This window comes from Diadema antillarum, unplaced genomic scaffold (genome assembly GCF_040938485.1).
Source record: "Diadema antillarum isolate AM-2024a unplaced genomic scaffold, OU_Dant_1.0 seq00000466_RagTag, whole genome shotgun sequence".
NCBI lineage: Eukaryota > Metazoa > Echinodermata > Echinoidea > Diadematoida > Diadematidae > Diadema > Diadema antillarum.
The window spans coordinates 867,823-887,961 of NW_027271436.1; the positions used below are offsets into that span (position 1 = coordinate 867,823).

Consider the following 20,139-nt stretch of genomic DNA (forward strand, 5'->3'; position numbering starts at 1 on the left):
CAAGTGCTTGTAAATTCAGAGTACATATGGTATTCTTTCCACATGTAGAACTACAGATATACAGTGTACGTCTGTAGCAGTACCAGTACCGGTACTGAGTACCTGATATGTTACAATTTGTAGTATGGTAGCCCTACTACATATCGACCGTCTTTTAAACCGACCGCGTATTCATTGGCGCACTTTAACGCTTAATATGCACTTCACTGCACGCAAAGCACATAAAAATGGATTGGCTTTGAATGTTGATAAGGATGGTGTGGGAAAACGCGAAAATTCACTGTTCATTAAATGGTTTTAATCAAGGACAAAATTTCGAATGAATAGTTTCACCGAATCGTAATGACAGCACAATGTAATGTCTATGGAAGTTTCTAAAAAGCTTCGTAGACTTTTTCTACAACACGGTGTTCAATACAACTCAGTTTGCGTGCATTGTCAATGCAAAAACAGCGGTCGATCCTAATAACGAGCTTTACCGCAGGGAGCTGAAACGAGGCCACGCAAGTTCGTGGGCGATATTTTTGCACTGAAACATGGAATCGAAAAGGGAACAACGACATTTGATAGAGCTGGATTTTTTCAATCACGTAGGTCAAGTTTTTTACGTGAATTTCAGTGTTAAATTTACTTATCAAGCAAATAAACATTAGGCGGTCGATGAGTAGTAGGTCCAACCCTACAATTTCAGGCAAATTCTGTGATATCTTACAGTGCTACTGATAGAAAAAAAAAAAAATCAGGGCGTCAAGTGACACCCAACCACACTTGTATGGTAAGCACATCTATCGCCAATCTGCAGGGTACCTTGACATCAGCACCCTGCGTATCATGGACATGGCTGTTTGTGTAAATGTTATACAAATGTACACTAACAGCAGAGCTACCAAGTCTCACGCATTCTGCGTGAGACTCAAGCATTTAGGGTCCGTTTCACGATCTCGCGCATGGCACCCATTTTTCTCACGCATTGTGAAATCTGCAACTTGGGCCTATTAACAATGAGCATAGCTCAATACCAAAGGATTAAAGTGATAGTTGCAACTGAAGGTACTGTATATTTCCCTTTTGTCTTTCAAAATAAGAAAAAAAAAAGTCACTTAAGTTGCTCCTGATCGCACCATTAAAGAGCTAAAATTTTAAAAAGCTCCGTACTAACCCTTCCCACACCCTAGCTCGCGAGCACATGCGCGCGCCGAGACGTTGAGTCATGAAAATCTCACTCATAAAAATTTTTCGAACTTGGCATCCCTGTAACAGTGTCAGTGTAGGACGGAAAGGTAAAGGTTACACGTGGTGGGTTTAAGCGCCATTGGCATTAAATTAGGTACGAAAACAATGAAAACGAAGAAACGAAAACCAAACTCAAAAACAAACTAACATTCCAAACTAAGTCTAAACACATTTCAATTACACATCCGCTCAGTAACGACGCATGACTGTGAAATTCACGTGTATTACATGGAGGGAGGGGTAGCCCCGGAGACCGCGCCGCCAGGCGCGGTCCTGGCGGCTTCCCCGCAGTTTCGCTTATGTTAGTTCCTAAGTATTCTGTGCGCTTGTGCAAGTGATTGTGAATTCTGTGAACATCGGTGAGCTGCATATAAGACATCATTTTGTGCATCACAAGCAATGAAATGCATCAAACAGTCGCCGATGATAGTCATTTAGGTTTCATCGACCCATGTAAGTATTCCTAGTAGTTTCTGTTGAAAAATTAAGGAAATATAGCGCCGCAAAGGCACCCGTTTGTTCAACATGAAGATCTTTTATGGGAGCACGGCGCAGCCGCCACACGCAGTGGCGGCTGTCGCAGTTAGAGGGAGGGGGTGCCCGATCGTGGGAGGTAGAAAATGGATCGCATGCACTAAAATTGGGTTAAATTATTTTACAACGGAGATTCAGAATCAACATGACGGTCACGATATTCAAAACTGCAGTATTCACGGCATATCTGAGGTAAAAAATTAGGCAAATATGTTTCATACTTTTGGAATAAACAAGCTACAGATTATTAGGGTCATACGGTGTGATGCTGTGGAAGGCTCCGTAGGTGCCCATGCGGGTAAGCCTTGGCCGACGGCTGCGATGCGGGGAGTTGTGGGAAAGCAAAGGGAGCGCGAGCCGTCGTTGGACTTTGTAACTGACGCGGTGACGAGGCGAAACGAATGCAACTGATCACGAACTTCAGAGTAGTAATAGCAATTTCAGTATAAATAGCATGTGGATAATATGCATCAATACTAACACTTCACAAAATACTCACAGTAATTCTGTAAATACAGATATTTCTCTGGTTGAATCAGTTAAGTTCCGTTGCGATGGGGCATTGCACATGTAATTGACATTAGCCGCGTGAACATCGCCATGTTGTTTGAACGGTTGTTATAGTTGTTCCGTCCCAGAATGCAACGCAACCTAGCCGTCCATAGCCATACGTCCACGCAAAATGATAATGGTTGAGTCGGTCTCCCCCTGGCATAGTCCTCGCTGAAAGCAGGGAGGTGACTCACCTCCCTGCTGAAAGCATGCAGCTTGTGTTAAAGTTTTCAAAGTTTCAATTATGTTTGTTCTTCAGTAAACCATCACCGTATCCGGGCACTTACCCCCTGGGCAACTACCCTCCGGATAACTACCACCCGGATAATTACCCCCCAGGTCTATTCCCCCTTAGGGCAACTACCCCCCGGACAACTACCCTCCCAGGGCAATCACCCTCCAGGGCCATTACCCCCTAGGAAAACTACCACCCGGTCATCTACCCTCCTAGGGCAACTACCCCCAAGGGCAATTACCCCTAGGACATCTACCCCCCGGATAACTACCCCCTGGGTAACTACCCCCTGGATGACTACCCCCCGGATAACTACCCCCAGATAACTACCACCCGGATAACTACCCCCTGGATAACTACCCCCCGGATAACTACCCCCTGGATAACTACCCCCCGGAGAACTACCCCCTGGGTAACTATCCCCCGGAGAACTACCCCCCGGATAACTACCCCCCGGATAACTACCCCCCGGATAACTACCCCCCGGATAACTACCCCCAGGATAACTACCACCCGGATAATTACTCCCCGGATAACTACCCCCAGGATAACTACCACCCGGATTACTACCCCCCCCCCATTAACAATACCCCGAACCCCCCCCCCCCCCGCCCCCTCCTGATACTTACCTACTGGACAACCCTCCCTCCCCGCCCCCCGAAAGTTACCACCCGTCGTATATTTTCCATAAGTTCATAACACCATATCAGAAGATGCACCTTTCTCTTACACTGTCATCACTCTTTTGGCTTGTCATTTATTTTCTACCGTTATAACACATGATAGACGATAAACATAAGAAAAGGAGAGTTGATTTCACAGCAATTCATATTCCCTTAACATTAGCGAGGGACTCTTCGATATAAAGCCATACCCAGGTAACATGCCCATATGGGTTGCATATGGGCCCAATATGGGTTTGAATATGGGTCCCACATGGGTATGCCCATATGGGACCCCTAGGATTTTGCACCCAAGATTTACATGGGACCCATATGGGCTATCCCACATGGCCCATATGAATTCCCGATGGGGCCCATGTGGGTAATGTATGTGGTAAATATGTGGGCACTATGAGGGTTTTCCCATATGGGCTTTAGCTGGGAAATCATCATGGGTCCCACATGGGTATGCCCATATGGGGCCCATAGGATTTTGCACCCAAGATTTACATGGGACCCATATGGGCAATCCCAAATGACACATATGGGTTCCTTGTGGGACCCATCTGGGCAACGTATGTGGTAAATATGTGGGCACTGTGTGGGTTATCCCATATGGGCTTTGTGTGGGGTTTCATCATGGGTCCCACATGGGTATGCCCATATGGGGCCCCTAGGATTTTGCACCCAAGATTTACATGGGACCCATATGGGCGATCCTAAATGACACATATGGGTTCCTTGTGGGACCCATCTGGGCAACGTATGTGGTAAATATGTGGGCACTGTGTGGGTTATCCCATATGGGCTTTGTGTGGGGTTTCATCATGGGTCCCACATGGGTATGCCCATACGGGCCCCCTAGGATTTTGCACCCTAGATTTACATGGGACCCATATGGGCAATCCAAAATGACCCATATTGGTTCCCAATGGGACCCATCTTGGTAATGTATGTGGTAGATATGTGGGCACCATGTGGGTTTCCCATATGGGCTTCAGATGGGGTTTTAGCATGTGTCCCACATGGGTATGCATATATGGGGCCCCTAGGAATTTGCGCCCAAGATTTACATGGGACCCATATGGGGGCTCTAAGATATCACATATAGGTACACCGTGGGTCCCATCTGGGTAACGTGGCTAATATTTTTGCCAACGGTGAGTTTACCATATTGTGAATAGGCCTACCTCATTATGATTAACCACAGCTTGCCCAGCAGCAATGGCAGGAGACACTGGCACATTGAGTTGATGGAAAACTGACATCAAACCTCTGTTATGAGCAGTCCACTTAGCGTGTAGAATGTTTGTTTATTTCTTGGATGAACAGCCCTAGTAAGGTGGCACATCTTCGAAAGCTACCTAAATACCATGTAAACATACTGTATATACACTGTACATCCACCACCACCAATGACCTACACATAGAGAAGTATTGTTCCCCTCAATTCACTCTTGAATGTATGTACTCAATAGATCAAGTATCTTATTCTCAAAGTGGATATATTTGTGCATTGTTCTAATTGAAATCTGTTGTCCTGTGTCCCTCAGCTGAATATAGGCATTCATATAATATTACTTGATAAACAAGCGTAAAAGCTAGAAATGGTGAGATCTTTTTAACAGCTTCTGCAAGGGGAATACCCAAACTAAACGTTGATTGAGTGAATGCAGCAATATGAAAAGAACAGTTCAGTAAGGTTTGAAGAAAATTGCACAATTCTGTCAAAATTTATGCACATTTGAAATTTAGGTGTTGCCATCTAATTCTCCCTGAACCTGTGCTGCATGCCGCCTTTGTTTTTGTCAATCCAGCTATTTTATTCCACTGTTCTGATTTCTTATTGTGTAGACCTTAAAATGTATGCTGCGTGAAGTCTTGCTGTGTTTGTCCATCTTTTCTCTTCACCAGATCTGCAATGACAGAGGGAGAAATATATTCATGGAATTACAATCTTCATATAAAATGTGTTAGTTATTCATCATAAATATTGCTAGATTCAATAATTGAGAGATACAGGCATGCAACATTACATTGTACAGTATTTGAATACGTGACTGTATAAAGGAATGCATACTTACATGGGTTTAAAAACTTCAGTATACAATTGTTAGCCTACTTTTACAGGATTTGTTCAACTTTCTTCATAACTAGAGGGTCGTATACGTAGTTTAAAACTATCAAAATGAATAAGCGTCAAAGGGAAAGAGAGAGAGAAAGAGGAAGAGAGGGACAGAAATATTTTCGGTGTACATGTATTACCATTGGTTTTCATTTTCATAATGGAAATAATATCGAATTATACACTAGAGAATCTTTTGCAAATGCAATGTACTTAAATCTTCATTTGATTGTGAAACAAGAAAACAAAATCAGTCAAGGGATAAATATAGTTGTTATACATCCAGAGCAAAGGAAATTGCAACAATTACGAATTAGGATAAACGACTTAGAACATTGCAAAATAAGTTACTGCTTGAGGGTGAGTAGAAAGATATCAACTTACACCTCATATCATTATGAAGATTTTTTTTTTTGAATGAATCTTTTAATTCATTTAATTGTAAAACAAACTCAGGAAGATCAAAGGACAAGTTTTGATTATTCATTAAACAGTAAATGACAATTAAGATTTAGGAGAAGCTATAATTTGAGTAAATTTTGAGTATAATTTGATTAAGTGAACAGAAAGGCAGACACGGAGAAAGGAATATGTGTACACATAAAAAAAAAAGATTGCGAGTGGTCAATAAATATTTCGGACAAACGATATGAAGTTAAACCTACAATTGATTGCTATTTACTCGATATTGACTACCAGTAGGGCCTATAAATTAAATCTATTTAAGCTCATAATCTGGTATGATTTATAAACCTATACATGACTTATTTCTTAGAAGGAATTTGAGACATAACAATACACTAGATAGCCTTTAAACCCCCAAACTATCTTGCAATTGTACTTCTATCATAAGAGGGAAAATTATGCTTATCAATTACCTCTTTTGAGAAGGAGTAATACAACTTGAACAACATAAACTATTAAAACATATTTACAGTAGATAGAAAAAAATATGCCAACTAGAGCTATGATGACACAAATATCAGTAGGCCTATATGTATACACTTCTTTTCATATATTTCCAAATGCCACTGCTATACTGATTACTACTATGAAACGTAGGCCTATATACGTGTGTTTATTTAAAGTGTTACGTACACGTTGTATATACACATCTCTGATAATACAGGAGCATGAAAATCGCAGTTAGGCTTCACTCACTCAGATCTCCTCCTAAATACATTTTATGCATGTCACAGTAAAACTAATTGCAATATTTCAGAAGCTAAGACTCTTTCTCACACGCTTAGTATTTGGTTATGGTAACTGCAAAAATACTTGTGCTTTCCAGTTGTCAGGACGTACATTAATAGAGCCAAGCTTTAGGTAATGTGCATATGATGTCCACTCTTTTGAGAATTGGTGTTTTCTTATGGAATCAGGGAGGTGAGTCTCCCTGATGGAATGTGACCTTTGTGACTTTATAACCCAAACAACTGACCACAGCCTTCTGCAGAGATGCTGTGGAGTTGGGGAGGTTGAATGACCTTGCAAGCTCCTCATACTAAGTACCGTACGGTGTGGGTGTGTTTAGATGGTTCAGGATTGAATACTAAAAAGCTGTATACTACCAATACTGTGTGGGACGTGTTCATACCAAACCATTACACAGTACTGCGCATAAACTTAATTCTCCACTTGGGCTTTCGTGGTGAACCCGGAAATAGCGAGTCTAGTTATCCTATAGTTAATGTTTCCATTATAATATGTAAAAACGTAATTTCTTATTTGATATCATCATAATGCACACTTTAAACTATGAGTGAACTGCAATTACAATCACTGATCGAGTGCTTTCATCAGCTCCCTTTGTTTCAATACATCTCATAACAGCTAGTGTTTTCCCTTATTGCAATTATTTGTAAAATTCTGTATGCGTAAATGTTTTCTCAAATACTGCTACTCCATTTTGTTTAGGCCTAAATGAAACTCAATGATATGAAGTATTGAAATGAAAATGAAATAATGCTAAACAGCATTAATTTCTATACATAGAGTATGAGTGTAAACCCCAAATCAAATCTATAAAGCAATATTTAGAATTAAACTAAATCATATAACATAGCAGGCCTACAACCTTTGAATACACCTATCACCATGTATAATATTCTATGGATGATCCATGGAGGCAACATGCTCACATACCATCCCAACGTACATATTTTTTATTGCCTTTATAGCTTGCCGACTTGGGATTAGCTTTTTCAATAACTTGCAATCAACATCTTAGGTGCCTTAAATACATGCTGAAAAAATAAGTTTATTTACTTACCTAAAATGAGGCGAAGACAGATGATCACCAAGCTCTGACTGTACTGAAGGAGATCAATAAGTCCTAATGCCAATGCACTGTATACTGCACTGCATAACGGGCATGAACCGGACCCTCTTTTCAAATTCTGGGTCAGTTCCATTTTCAGGTAGGGGTGTTATGATGAGCAGGTGGGTTTACCAAGTTCATTCCCATGTAAATCCCATATGGGCATTTGCATATCTTACCCAGATGGTTCTACCCAGGTTGACCCAAAATGAAACCCATATAAGCATTTACATCTATTCCCCAGATGGGTTTGCCCAGGTCATTCCCCTATGATACCCAAATAGATATGCTCATCTATTCCCCAGATGGGTTTGCCCAGTTCATTCCAGTATGGTACCCACATCATCTCCTACCCAAATGGGTTTGCCCAGTTTATTCCAATATTTTACCCACATAAATATGTTGATCTCCTGCCCAAATGGGTTTGCCCAGTTCATTCCCATAAGGTACCCAAATAGATATGTCCATCTCTAAGCCAGATGGGTTTACCAAGTTCATTCCCGTATGGCACCCACATAGATATGTTCATCTCTTACCCAGATTGGTTGCCCAGTTCATTCCAATAATATGATACCACATAGATATGTTCATCTATTACCCAGATGGGTTTGCCCAATTCTTTCCCAAATGGTAGCCAAAAACATATGTTCAGCTCTTACTCAAGAGTTTGCCCAGTTCATTCCAACATGGTACCACATAGATATGTTTATCTCCTACCCAGATTTGTGCTCAGTTCATTCCCATATGGTACCCAAATAGATATGTTTATCTCCTACCCAGATGGGTTTGCCAAATTTATGCTCATATGGTACCCACATAATTTTGTTCATCTCTTGCCCAGATGGGTTGACCAGTTCGCTCTAATATGGTATAGATATGTTCATCTATTACCCAGATGGGTTTGCCTAGTTTTTTTTTTTTTTTTTTGGTTCCCAAAAAGATATGGTCAGCTCTTACCCAGATGGGTTTGCTCACTTTATTCCCATATGGTACCCACATAGATAGGTTCATCCGTCACCCAGATGGGTTTGCCCAGTTCTTTCCCATATGTTACCAAAAAAGATATGTTCAGCTCTTACCGAGATGGGTTTACCCACTTCATATCCATATGAAACCCATATGTAAATTGACAGATCTCACACAGATCGGTTTGCCCAGTTGTATCCCATATGGTATGCATATGGGCATTTGTATATCTCATCCATATGGGTTTGCTCATTCCATGCCCATATGGAGCCCATATGGGCATATAGGCTACATGTATTACACAGGTGGGTTAACCCATTTACTTCCCATATAGAGTCCATATGGGCATTTACATGTACTGCCCAGACGGTTTTCCCCATTCATTTCCCATGTGAAACCCGTATGGTAATTTGCTTATATTACCCAGATGGGTTTGCCCAGCTCATTCCCATATGAAACCCATATAAATATTTACATATCTCACCCAGATGGGTTTGCCCATTTATTTCACATGTGTAACCCATATAGACATTTACTTATTTTACCCAGATGGGTTTCCCCAGCTTATTCCCATATGAAACACATATAGATATTTACATATCTCACCCAGATGGGTTTGCCCATTTTATTCCCACACGAAACCCACATGGGCATTCACTTATTTTACCCAGATGGGTATGCCCAGTTCATTCCCATATGAAGCCCATATGGATATTTACATTTATTACCCAGATGGGTTCACCCAGTAGATTCCCATATGGTATGCATATGGGCATTGCATATTTTACCCAGGTAGCTTTGCCCATTTTATACCCATATGAGACCCATATGGGTATCTACATATCTCACCAAGATGGGTCTACCCATTTTTTTCACATGTGTAACCCATATGGGCTTTTAACAATCTTGCCCAGATGGGTTTGCGCAGTTCATTTCCATTATGATACCCACATGGGCAGTCCCATTAAAAAACCCATATGGGTTATCCCATATGGGTCTGATGCTAAATACATATGGGATTCACCCTAACCCAGATGGCCCACGTGGCCCGGAGTATGCCCATATGGGTCCCATATGGGCATGTTACCTGGGTAATTTCTGATAGGATCCGGGCACGGCCATTACCCCCTAGGAAAACTACCACCCGGTCATCTACCCTCCTAGGGCAACTACCCCCAAGGGCAATTACCCCTAGGACATCTACCCCCCGGATAACTACCCCCTGGGTAACTACCCCCTGGATGACTACCCCCCGGATAACTACCCCCCAGATAACTACCACCCGGATAACTACCCCCTGGATAACTACCCCCCGGATAACTACCCCCTGGATAACTACCCCCCGGAGAACTACCCCCTGGGTAACTACCCCCCGGAGAACTACCCCCCGGATAACTACCCCCCGGATAACTACCCCCCGGATAACTACCCCCCGGATAACTACCCCCAGGATAACTACCACCCGGATAATTACTCCCCGGATAACTACCCCCAGGATAACTACCACCCGGATTACTACCCCCCCCCCCATTAACAATACCCCGAACCCCCCCCCCCCCCCCGCCCCCTCCTGATACTTACCTACTGGACAACCCTCCCTCCCCGCCCCCCGAAAGTTACCACCCGTCGTATATTTTCCATAAGTTCATAACACCATATCAGAAGATGCACCTTTCTCTTACACTGTCATCACTCTTTTGGCTTGTCATTTATTTTCTACCGTTATAACACATGATAGACGATAAAGATAAGAAAAGGAGAGTTGATTTCACAGCAATTCATATTCCCTTAACATTAGCGAGGGACTCTTCGATATAAAGCCATAATTTCTGATAGGATCCGGGCACGGTTTTATGAAAGTTATCAGTCCTGACAAGCTGTCAGTTCCACACAATTACCAATCGTTGTAGGTCGATCAAAGCAGGTCCATGGTAACAAGTCAGTGACTCGAGCTTATCAATCAAGCAGAACCCATGGTTTTATTGAAATTATTAGATACTAACAAGATGTCATAACTGGCAACTTTTATCAAAAGGTGCCCTAATCTGTCATGAGAGTAAAATTACAGCTTGTTTTACATACAAGTAGAATTGTGCTAGTTTTCAAATTAAATGTTCTCGACACTTTAAGAGGAAATCCAGTTCAAATATAAGTTAGTCTCATTAGAAAGAGTAAAATATTACGAGTTTAACGGTATTTTTTTTTTTTTTACAAAACACCCCTAGTTGTTAACGAAGTCTTTTGTCCTGCACCCTCTTTTTGAATAGATCTAGGGAGAGTTGTAGTTGACAGAATCCTTTTTACATTATAGGGCTGCTCTGTTTTATCCCGACCATTTCAAGAGTATTTTTTTCTCAAAATATTGAATCCTTCTTGGAATAACATGCTCTTTAATATTTCGTAAGGGGTTTCTAATCATCTCACCCAAAAGATGTTTAAAACCTGAAGTTAGGTCTCGACCAAAACCAGACGATATGAAAAAATGTTGGGGTTTTTTTCAATTCAAATGGCTAATGTGTTCGAAAATAACAATGAGAGACGTAATTTTCTGGGGGAGAGTTATTGTAAGAGGGGTGATTGTTTGGAGCCTAATTTTAATAAGGAGTAATTGTCAAGGGAGGTAATGTTCTGCAGTGATCATACCAAGGAGGTGACAATCTCTTCCCACATCCTTGATATACTAGTTGTTAATATACCCAATAATGCAGTAGGGCAATTCTGAAATGAGCGTTAACGGTATAACAGTAAAATAGTTACAAAATTGATGAAACAATGCAAAGAAAGCAAATTAAGACAGAGACGAAGTACACAAATAAAGATACAGTGCACTCCCGTTACAACGAACACGGTTATAACGAAGCAAAACTTCTGGTCCCAAAATTATCGCCATTAAAGTCTATGGTACAAAATTCGCTTATAACGAAGACGGTTATAACAAAATTTTCGTTATCACGAAGTCTTTTCTGAGCGCCACTGACAAAGAAAAACAAAAGACTAATGCGCTCCGTTATAACGAAATGCGGATCGCATTCGAAAATGCGTAGCGGAACAAGCATTATTAAAGCGTCTCTGCATGAGCGAACGCATCATTAAATGTTCACTCCGTGTATCACGCACAGTTTCCGAGGGGAACTTGCGTTGTTGTAATAAAATAATTTGAATTCAGATAAGGTTTGTTTCATTGTTCCGAAGTCCTTTAATACAAAACACACAGATTCTGATACAACTAAATGTCCGTTAGTTCGGAAATGAAAGAGGGTTTGTTATTAAGCACATTTTGGCGTTATTCCAAAGGTTCGTTAATTCGATAATAAAATATGGTCCTTATTCTTATTCTTATACGGTTCGTTAGTCCGAAAATGATAGGAATTCAAAACGTTCGTTAATCGGAACATTACAGAAAGTATCGTTAATCCATGGTGGAAAAAGGAGAGTACACTAACAAAACTTAAGAATTGCAATCTTTATAATCGTCTTAAGATAAATAAATCTCCGAAATAACTAACCTTTCTCATCTTTTTTTTCATTAACAAAATTTCTTCGGAATAACGAACCTTATTTCATTTTCGGATGAAAAAGCCTTCGGAACAACGGACTTTCTGACTAGTGAACCTTTTTTTTTTTTGATTTATAAACCTTCAGAATGACGAACCTCATTTCATTTTCAGATCAACGAACCTTCGGAAAATGAACAATATATTATTTTGATCTAGATTATGAACTTTCGGAATGATGATTCTGCGGAAATGCGAACCTTCACATAAACAAACCATCGGAATCCCGGGAATGGCGAAACTTCGGAATAAGGAGTCTTCGGAGTAACGTACTTTAGTAAGAAAAGAACCTTTGGAATAGCGAACTGTAACCAAATCCTACACCGTCATTTTCTACACATGTGTGACAACACAAACAACTTTATGCTCTTTTTAAAATGTAATATTTAAACGAAATTAAAAAGGTATTCTCCCATTTCACATAGCTTTCCAGCGTATGATGAGGATTCAACAAACAAAATTTTTTTATGCGTGGTTTCCTTCTTTTCGTTATACATTGCATATTATATTTGTTCGGTTACAACGAAATTTCGTTAAAACGAAAAAAAAAAAAAAAAAACTGCCGGTCCTGAGCATTTCGTTTTAACGGGAGTGCACTGCACATGAACACACACGAGATAAATCCCTTGTAATGAGAGAAAGAGGAAAGGTGAGTTATGAATGACAGGAATAGACTACCTTCACAGTGGACAGAGAAAAGCGAGAGGGAAGAGGAAGATGATGGGTCAAAACCAGGGCACGTGAGGCATGAGATATAAGCTCCTCAAAATAAAGAAGTGTTACATGGAGTTGTGGTAAACGATAGACAATTGTGGTTAAAAAATATTGCAAAAAGTTTAACTCATTCTGAAGTGTAACATTTCTTCAAAATGTCTTTAGTTCAATGGTAAAGGCATTCAAACTTAAAACTTCTTTTATACTATACTATCAAGAGAAATCCGAAATTTCGGAACAGTAAAAGAAAATACAGATTTAGCGAAAATAGTTTGGTTAAAGGCATTGACATTTACTGGATTACCGGGTAGGATATGAAGGGACAGCTTCGTTTTTTATGAACATAGAGTCAAAATACAGAGGGAGAAATTAAGCTTTTACATAAATTGTCCTAACTGCAAACGATACAAATCGTAAATCTTTAAGATGTTGTTTTCATAAAATGATGTATCAGTATGGCATCTCCGTGATTCCTGGCAAATAATACAAAGAACTTCGTTTCCTGTAGTAATGATATTCTTTTTATTAAAGGTAAGATGGGGGGGGGGGGCAATGACCCGGGAGGTAGTTACCCAGGGGGTAATTGGCGTGGTGCACTGTCCTGGGGTAATTTTCGTCTTGATAGTTATAGGGGAGGGGGAGTTGTAGGCTTGCTTATCCGGGGTAATCATCCTCGGGAAGTTATCGGAGGGTGTAGTTATCGGGTGGAAGTTATCTGGGGTCTAGTTATCGGAGGAGGGGGTAATTAACCTGGGGATAATTATCCTGGTGGTAATTATCGGGGGGGGGGGGGTAGTTATCCGGAGGGTAATTATCCGGGGGGGGGGGTGATTATCCGGGGGGTAATTATTCGAGGGGTAATTATCCGGGGGGTAGTTATCCGGGGGGTAGTTATCCGGGGGGTAGTTATCCTGGGGGTAGTTACCCAGGGGGTAGTTCTCCGGGGGGTAGTTACCCAGGGGGTAGTTCTCCGGGGGGTAGTTATCCAGGGGGTAGTTCTCCGGGGGGTAGTTATCCAGGGGGTAGTTATCCGGGTGGTAGTTATCCAGGGGGTAGTTATCCGAGGGGGTAGTTATCCAGGGGTAGTTATCCGAGGGGTAGTTATCCAGGGGGTAGTTTTCCTAAGGGGGAATTGCCCTGGGGGGTGATTGCCCTTGGAGGGTAGTTGTCCGGGGGGTAGTTGTCCTAGGGGGTAATTACCCTGGAGGGTAATTGCCCTTGGAGGGTAGTTGTCCGGGGGGTAGTTGCCCTAGGGGGGAATTGTCCTGGGGGGTAATTATCCGGGTGGTAGTTATCCGGAGGGTGGTTTTCCAGGGGGTACTGTTCCTAGAACCATGATTAGAAGAAACCCTTAACACGAACCTGCAGTCATGCAGACTGGCCTGATGATTCGACCACCTCCATTGACAGATCTCATCCATACAGTGAGATATGCATTGTTCCTTCACAGTAACATGTAAACTTGGAAAACGTGCAATTTGTCATTGTTGTCTTTAAAGTTCATGTGCTCAGTCATGCATAACATTTGCCAACATAAATAGGTATCAATGGAAAGAGGAAGAGTTCCCCTTTCCCCTCAACCAACATTGCACTCTCCATAGTTGATAATTATAAGATAGTAGCCCTCCAAAGTTGGATTACCTGTTTTTCGATACGCACTGTATAGTTATAGGTGGAATATAACCCTTCCCTTCCGAAAGAGTTGTAAACTATATGGTAAGGGATCAAGTTAGTGTTCTTTTTTATGCTAGGAAAATGTAAATAAGTTTATTTTTCCATAAATCGGATACCTCCATTATGCTGCTGTTTGTTGTAATGAACCAAACCATGCAGTGTCTGTCCCGTATTTAGGAGTAATCATGCGTTTGCATGTGTTTATATATGTGTGAATTATGACGGTTTCATGCTATAGAGCATGTAGCACTATAATAGTTGAGTCATTAGATCAAGTTTTCTATTCAAGTTCTACATCTCTCTCCCTCTCTCTCTCTCTCTCCATATCTCTCTTATCTCTCTCTCTCTCTCTCTCTCTCTCTCTCTCTCTCTGTATAATGTATTAATGTATGATATACATACATTATTTGTGTACATATGCGATGGTCTATAGTCTTTTTTTTGCATTAATGGTTCATGCAGATTTTTTTTTAAATCATTATAAATTATTCCATCACCATACTCCCTGCTAGCATTATTATGCTTCCCTTGTAATAATATACAAACGACACCATAGCACATCAGTACTGTCTCATATTATGCTTTCTTGTTTGAGCGATGATTGTATAGAGATAATTTTACAAGAGGCTTGCCAACAGTATCAGCTCGAGTGATCGAAACCGCTTGGAAGACAAACAGGAACTCAACCCGCGATGCCTGGGACAAAGTTGTTTTGATTTGACATTTGACTTTAATTTCCGGCGATGTGTTATGTGACAATCTTATATTTTCAGGAGAAAATGAAATTATACAGCACATACTCATTGGTTTGTACACTGATCAACACATTTTGTATCCCTGTTCAATGATTGATTCAAATCGAAATTATACCACTTTCTTTTCCTGACAAACCTGTTACAAAAAAGCATTAACCTGATCTACACACAAACAAGACCATCATAACAAACATTTTTCAATTCAATTCAATTTAATTATTTTCATACTTACTATTTGTGAGTATTACATTAGAAATAATAATATATGTTCTTTTACCTTGTCAACAATGTGCCAAAACAAATTATACGTGTACAAGGTGATAATATACATCAATTGTAATGACACAGCTCAGGAGTGTAAACTTCAGTTTTATATAGGCCTAGTTTCTTGAGCCGACCTTACATGAATATGGCATGTTGTGGGGGAAAATATATCTTCTACAGATGAAAGAACGTGTAATCATGATGGTGAGAAATAACTAAATGTTTCCAAATGAATTGATGTCTTCAATACAAAACAACCTTGACGAATCATTTTCATTCTATTTTTAGCGTAAATGTGATTCATTCCAATTTGGTGACATTTGAAAAAAAAACTTTAAAGTCTGTAGCACTGTATATGCATATATTTACTCATACACAAAGGAAAACAAAGAAACACACATACCTACGCACATGCATTAATATCAATTCACAACAATTACCTTAGATTTGATTTTAAATGGTAAATCAGAAAAAAAATAACTATATTTAGTGATAATTGCGGTAATGTCTTATCTTGTATCACTGAATTCGGATGCGATATTCTTGTAACATTCGTCAAGTGAAAGACGGAAAGAATTTCATTTGATTTATCTCTCAAAATGAAATAGTCTTATCAGATTTGCAGATACCCATCTATACAATGAGAAGGTGAATAAAGATATTCACCATCTTCAATTTCGAAATAATATTCAATCTTTATCACTAAAGGATATGATGTTACATTCTGCGAAAAAATCTACAGAAGGAGAGGACGAAACTGATAAACTCATTTCTGTTTTCCTAAACTCAATGTCAGTCATTATAGATTACAGCAGTTTACTTTTCTTCTTATTAGCAATTGTACTAACTTAGTCACAATTAACTGGTGCCTTCCATTAAAAAGCCCTACTAACATGATAATGGCTGTACATCCCAATGCCTTATTTTTTATTACTTTATTTTACGCGAAAGAATGAAACATGGATACGGGGGATAACAAATTAGATTATTAAATAAAACATGTTCCAAAATGTTCAGTGATATTCTATAACGACTAGTCGTATCACGATACTTTGCACGTCATTGAAACCAAGTGTATTTAGTGACATCACATTTCCTCTTCATGGCATGAGATTACCAGATCCGGATTTGTACAATCATTGACGAGCATATAGGTCAGGTGTACTCCATGGTGACGTAAGAACGATGCCCGTCTGTGTCAATGCGCAACAAGAAAATAGGGCATAAGATAAGAATGCCAATAACATAATAGAGTGCGTGAGAATTGGGTATGATATTACGGATTTAAGTGTTAAGCCAACTTGTTCACTCAGGAAATCGTATAGGCAGTGCATTATTTAAGATTAACAAGAAAATGCCTCATACCCGAAATTTATAAGAGTTTCAAACTGCGCGCAGTAATTGCGGACTGCTACGTTTCCAACGTATCGGGTGACGAACATCTCAAGTGATAGGGACACGTACTTCTTTATATTGTGTTTACAGTACGAGGAAGTTTCATGTCATTTCGGACATCGACGACTTTGCTATACAAATTAGTTTGGTGATGAGCTGGCTACCGACGTCTCTATTTAGGCATTCATCAGGATTCTTCGGGATCTCTTCTTCAATTTTTTATCATATACTAGCGCTCTTTGCTTTTTTTTTATTATTATCTACATGATTAACGACTGAAAGAACAGAATTTTAGTTTAGTTGTAGAAGGAAGTGACCACACCGCTGTGTGTAGGTCAGTGATTACGTGAGCATGTACAATACGCATAGATATGCACATGCATAACATGAATATGGTACTTGTAGAAATATATTGAATATACACTCTGCAACAAAAGTAAGACACAAATAATAGGAAAAGGAGACTTTGCATTCAATACATTTGTGTTAATTGAACAATGCTACGATTACCTTTGGCTATTAGGAATTTTCATTCTTTATGTCTTTATTCTCATCAGATTTCTACAAGCGAGCTGAGAGTAACGATGGTGGTTGACTGTCGACTTTTGCTACTCGTTAGCATCCTTCCCATCGTCATACAACATATTGGTGAGCATTATGGTCTGATTGAAACATAGCGAAGTCATCGATATTACCTGTTGAAAAGAAAAAGGATTTCGTGTATCGCTTAAGCTTCTAACAATTTTTGTTTTTTACACGTTTTCACTTGCAATGTTCTTTCTACTTTGTCGGACGCGCTTTAATATTGCAAACTCTCATCAATGACAGGCAGAAAAAAAAACGCCTTAAAATAGCTGTACTGTTGTGTATATTCATGTGAACGTCATTTTTTTCTTAGTTCAAACTTGAGTTTATCACGGGGAGTCAACCGTGAAAGTAGCTGTTATACATTACTCGAAGGGACTGTTTTATTCTTGCAAAGTATCATTTAGTCATAGTTTAACACAAAACAGACCATACACAGTCGTTTTAAATGACATTGATAATGTTGAATGCTTGCCGTTTTACATCAACATTCTAACACATGTTGTTTTTGTACTGAGTAAAAACTAGACCCACTGTCTTTTTGACCTTCTCTTCCTCTTTCTCCCTCTCTCATGACTTTGCTGTATAATCAGATGGCATCCAAATGACACTCAATGTATCCAACCCTCTCCCGGCTAACCAAGAGGTAACGGCTGTGTGCTCGGCAGAAGAAGTGTACGGCTCCTACGAAGTGGCTTGGTATTTGAACGGCGTCCAAATAACGGATGGCGTTACCACTACTCCCACGGTGAACCGAGTTGACCCGCTGTTATAGGGAGTTTGGGAAGTTTTATCCTCACCCGAGTGGAAATCCTTTCTTTGACTAAAGGATAGTTTGAATTCCCAGATATACAAAATGCAGCACTAGTTTGGCAATTTGCGAGGAGATTGCCTAGAAATAAGAACATTTTGGTGACTATTTTCTAGTCATTTTTCTGCCCATCCGGCCCGATGAGTGTTAATGGAAGAGCGCCAAAATCTACTTCGTTGTCCTTCGACATCGTGACGTCAGATGACGTAGATGACTTCCGAGAATCTGAGGGGAAAGTATATTGCTGTTATACGGAGAGTACGAAGTGCGTTCTAATGTGTAAAAGAATGATGCAATGAGACAAATACACAGATACATATAAACATACACACACAAACACACATATAGGCCCTATATATTGGTACAAAATACATTTGTATGTCTGCCTTTAATACCGGGATAAGACGCAGTAATTAAGACTGGGACAGTTGCCCCTTTCAAAAAATCAGACTTCATCAGCCTTTCGTGGAATCGGGTATTATATTCATGTATAATGCCCACACACACACACACACACACACACACTTACATATGTATACATCTCAGGAGAACTTGATGCATATTTTAATGGATATAACATGTTCATAACCTATTCGAAAGCATGACAGTGAGGCAGGTGTTTTGCCTCACTTATGATAACGCAAGTTCGCGGCATACCTTCCATTCCTTTTGCAAATAATTCGAAAAAACTATATGCATTATTATATATATATATCATGGTTTATCACAATATTTATGTCACTTTGTCATATGTCATAATCATCGAACATTAAGTTCATATAAAATACATATCTTATACATATACATAATTTGTATCGACTAATATCACACATATCACTTTGATCACTTCTGTACTTTTTTTACTGTACAACATTATGATTACTATAGGTCCTCAATTGTTGTGCAGTCTTTTCATTTCACACTATGTTCTATTTACCTTATTCTCTGTTATCAAAATAAGTGAAACACATGCTCTGTCGAAAAATGAAATAAACTTTGAATTGAATTGAAAAAAAATTGATAAATTTAAAGTAACATTAAACTTTCATGACAGTTCCACATTTTTAGGTCTGAAATGAAACTGTAAACTAGACTGAAAAAAAAAAAGGAGAATGCATCCTTTACAAAACAGGTAAAGCTGCTCAAAAATGCACACAACGGATTTACTTCAACTAAATGTACTGCCTAAAGATTGCAATAAACAAATTTATGAGACTGAGTTTGAGATCTCAATCATGATGAAAAAGATACGTGATGAATCCCAGTCTGTGAGTCACATGATTTGAAAAGAAACATAGTTCACTGGATTCCTTCCAGATATAATACGATGACGTCATTCCACTTTCGTCTCGGGACGGAAGTCAACCTTTCACCTAATGCGGTCATTCGTACATTTTCATCCAAATAGTGTCATGAAATGTGCATTTCTATTGATTTCTAAGCAGATATGACGAAACTACGATGTCTAAAGAAGTCGATAGCCATATGCCGGGAATTTTACCTGCCTCGAAAGTTCAGTAAAACAGAGAAAAGCAAGACACTCACCGTCGATTTGTCTGAAATGCTAGTGGGAAGATTATTTTTCGTACTCAACGGACTCACTAAGGTTTAACAGAGTGACCGTCAAAAAAATCAAAATCACGTTTACACGAAAACATCACAAATTCAATAAACCATTTTCATTTTCGGATGATACAACTGATACTCTAATCAGAAATGAATAAACGCTTTCTAAGCTAAATTCATTTTGTATGCCATAG

The 20,139-nt window shown here is 39.7% G+C and overlaps 1 long non-coding RNA gene across 1 annotated transcript; it reads left to right on the top strand.

Moving 5' to 3' along the window:
- The first annotated feature begins 1,502 nt into the window (after window positions 1–1,502).
- On the top strand, window positions 1,503–19,025 carry LOC139733281 (uncharacterized). Its single transcript, XR_011711071.1, has 3 exons — window positions 1,503–1,686; window positions 17,541–17,631; window positions 18,162–19,025. It is a non-coding gene; the product is annotated as an uncharacterized lncRNA (long non-coding RNA).
- The last annotated feature ends 1,114 nt before the right edge of the window (window positions 19,026–20,139 follow it).